Source organism: Lepidochelys kempii, chromosome 2 (assembly GCF_965140285.1).
Source record: "Lepidochelys kempii isolate rLepKem1 chromosome 2, rLepKem1.hap1, whole genome shotgun sequence".
NCBI lineage: Eukaryota > Metazoa > Chordata > Testudines > Cheloniidae > Lepidochelys > Lepidochelys kempii.
The window spans coordinates 187,392,609-187,396,755 of NC_136381.1; positions in this window are offsets into that span (position 1 = coordinate 187,392,609).

The window sequence follows — 4,147 nt, forward strand, 5'->3', positions numbered from 1 at the left end:
CGCCGTGCGCGCCTCTCCCTTCCGGCCTGGCGGCTTCCTCGCTGGTTTCCAGTGGCCCCTTTTCGGTGCGAGGCTGAGCCTGCCTTCTCCGTGGGCTTAGAAGTTCCCGGGAAATCAACGGGAGCTGTGGGTACCGCGTGAGATGCTCATGCAGCCAAGCCTTTGGTGTAAGTTTTGGGAAGGCCAGAAGCCGAACTAGGCTCAAAAAAGGAGAGCCGTCCCTGGAGGATAGGTCCCTCGGTGGCTATTAGCCAAGATGGTCAGGGATGCAACCGCATGCCCTGAGTGTCCTTAAATCTCTGACCAAAGGCCACCGATCCTTCCTAAAAGTAAGGGGCTCTGAGTCCTCCCCCACCCCGGGCGCTGGCCCTCCTCTTTCCCCAAGGCCCTACCCCCTGGCAGAGCTGGACTGGGGAACCTGGACCCCTCCACCCCGCCAGGGTGGGGAGTGGCCTGAAAGCAGCCCCAGGTCCCCTGCCCAGGGCAGGTGGAGGGTCTGTGGCTCCCCACGGTTGCCTGCATGGCTCTTACCCCAACCTGACTCCAGCTTCTGGCTGGGAATGGGGCCTTGGAGACCAAAGAGCCGCAGCCGGGCCATGGAAAGAGCTGCACAGACAGCTGTGGGGACCCGGGGACCTTCCATCTGCCCTGGGCAAGGGGTTGGGGACACAGGCCAGGGGCTGCTCTCAGGCCCACACCCACCCTGGGCAGACAGAGGGTCTGTGGCTCCCTGGGCCACTCTTATCCAGGCTGGGCTCCAGCTTCTGGCTTGGCCGGGGTATAGGACCTTAGGAGTGAAGAGGAGGGGCAGGGGGCTGGGCCCTTGGCAAAAAGGGATGGGACAGGACTGTCCACTTTCAAAAATGGAGGGTCATGACCCCTTGGCCTCACATGTTTCAGCATCCCTGCCTCTGGCTGCCGGAAGCTGGGTTTGGATGACAGGGGATGGATCTCTGGATAATAACCTGTTCTGGTCATTCCTTCTGATGCATCTGGCATAAGACAGGGTACTAAGCTAGATTGACTGTTGATCTGACTTATTATGGCCATTTTAATGTTTTTAGATAACTTTCACTATACCAATCTAGTAGCAAAGCCTGCTACGGTGCACATGTTGGAGGGTGAAGCGGCGGCCTTGGCCAATACTTGATAGACGGGTTGGAGGGAGCTGTGATGGGTTCGGTCACAGAGACCCACTTGAGACTGTCTCCTAATGTGCTGGAATTACCTCTGAGCCAGTTTTCCCAGCCAGCTTGGGACTTCCAGAACCCTGCCTTGTTGACCCAGACACGCCAGCCTGCTGTAACAGAGACCCAGGTCTGGTCCACACCTCCCCCCCGCAAAGCTGCAGATTTTAACAAAAAACTGCTCAGCAAGTCACCTATCTCCAGCACCCAGATACCCAGTTCCCAATGGGATCCAAACCCCAAATAAATCTGTTTTACTCTGTATAAAGCTTATACAGGGTAACTCATAAATTGTCCGCTCTCTGTAACACTGATAGAGAAAGATGCACAGCTGTTTGCTCCCCCAGGTATTAATCACTTACTCTGGGTTAATGAATAAACAAAAGTGATTTTATTAAATATACAAAGTAGGATTTAAGTGGTTTCAAGTAATAACAGACAGAACAAAGTCACCAAGCAAAATAAAGCAAAAACATGCAAGTCTAAGCCTAATATATTAAGAAACTGATAAAGGTAATATCTCACCCTCAGAGATGTTCCAATAAGCTTCTCTCACAGACTAGATTCCTTTCTAGTCTGGGTCTAATCCTTTCCCCGGTACAGTCCTTGTTAGTTTCATCTCAGTGGTAACTAGGGGTTTTCTCATGACTGGCAGCCCCTTTGTTCTGTTCCATCCCCTTTTATAGCTTTGGGCCAAGGTGGGAATCTTTTGTTTTTCTGGGTCCCCATCCCTCTTTCTAAATGGAAAAGTACCAGATTTAAAATGGATTTAATTACCCGGTGACATGGTCAGATGTCCTGTGAGACTCCACCCTCCATTATTCCAGGGCTGACCTGCACGCACCCAGAAAGGTTTGCAAGTAAACAGAGCCATTTACAAGCAATTGTCCTAGTTAATGGGAGCCATCCAGATTCCAAACCACCATTAATAGCCCATGCTTTGCATAATTACAGTTGGACCCCAGAGTTATACTTCATACACCTAGTTTCAGATACAAGAATGATACATTAATACAAATAGGATGAACACACTCAGTAGATTATAAGCTTTGTAATGGTACCATACAAGAGACCTTTTGCATAAAGTATGTTACAGTTACATTATATTCACACTCATCAGCATATTTCCATAAAACATATGGAGTGCAACATCACAGTAGCATCCAGGGCACAGTTGCTGAACAATAGTGGAAGGGGAAAGGCACCCTGGGTCTTCTGGAGGAGGGAAGCTCATTGGGGACTCTGTTGGCAGGTCCCAACAACCTGTCAGTGGGTGGGAATGGATAGGGGATCAGTTGGTCCCTAGCGCAGGGGCTCTATCAGTCCCTGGGGCTGGCTGGAGGCAAGAGGTAGGGCTTGGTCAGTTTGTCCCTCGGGGCTAGTTAGGGACAGAGAAGGGGGAAGGGTCAGTGCCATCATGAGACGGGAGGAGGAGTTGGGGAGCTCAGTTGGTCCTGGAGCTGGCTGCAGGGGATAGACGTGGGCAGTCGGTTCAAAACAGGTCCAGATCAAAAGAATCTTGCATCACATTATTTGCAAAGATCAGAGAAGACAGAGAAATTGGCTAACTTTTCTGCTGTTTGTAGCTGAATTTGTCTTAAGGGCATTTACAGTATAGCTTCCAGTAAGGCCCCACCCGCTTGCCTGAATTAGCTTGCTGTCAGCACCTCCCACAATAGTGGCCAGATTCCTGTGCTAGCTGCAAACCTAGCTACAGATTTAATACCCTGCAGAACTTTATGTATTGCCATTACACCAGCAACTCATCAGCCTCCAGTGTGGGCTTCCCAATCCTGAATGCGCATCCCAGTGACTGACATTGTATCTGGGGTTGTCAGCTTCTGCTGAGTAACCATCACTTGTTGGCTACAGTGAACAGAGCTCCAACTTTGGGGCAAGCCCTCTGGAGGCAAAGAAGGGTCTTTATACTTGGAAGTTTTGGGGGAACTGCTCCTCATCCCAGGTGTCTAGCACAGCTCAGTTCCAGGAGTCACTGAACATAATACTGACCCAAAAGTGGCACCCAACCTGGTAAAAATCCATAGCAAGCAAGTTCCTGAACTGGTTTTTAATAAGGCAGTGGCAGAGACCCAAGCTGCCTTTACAGCATTAACAGGTGCAGCAATATCTCCAGTCTCCAGTTTTGGACATTCTTGATAACATGGTTGGGCTGTTGCTGGTCCTACTGTCCTTCCTACCAGTCTGTCCTACAGTGAAGTTTGCTGCACCTTCCTCTGGAGTATCTGGTGTTGGTTATTGCAGAGACAGAACACTGGACTAGACGGACCACTGCTCTTATTTAACATGACATTTCCGATGTTCCTAAACTCACGTAGGACCTGACCATGCGAGATACTGAATGTCCTCACTTCTCATTGACGTCAGTGGGCACTTAGCACCTCTCAGGACAGGGCCCACAGACTGTAATGGCTAAATCCTGTTCCCATTGTAGCCAGTTGGAGATTTGTCATTAAGTTCAGTGGGACCTAGGGTTGGCCTTTATTATTATTTAAGCATTTTTAGACAAATCAGATATATTATCTATGTAACTTGGTGTCTGTCATGGGAAAAGAAATGATATTTCAGTGGTTTATGTGACAGAGCATGTAAAGAAATTAACTAAATCACAGTTGTGGCAATTGATGCTGTGACTAAAAGCACCCCGTATTCACATCCTACACACTATTGTAGTAATCTTTGTACAAAATATGTCTTGTGAGGTATTGTTTGAAAACTAATAACTGATCAGTAAAATCATAGTGAATTGTATGTAGCAACAGTATATGTAAACTTATGATGTTGTTAGCACATATCCAAAACCACACAGCCCTGCCTAGGCAAAAGTTGTTAAACAGGTCTCTCTCTCTCTCTTTCACCTAAGAAGAAAAGGCACCACCGTCTTTGGGAGAGACCGTGACCAAGGAAAGGGACAGTCACCATCTTGCTGGAAGACTATGGGT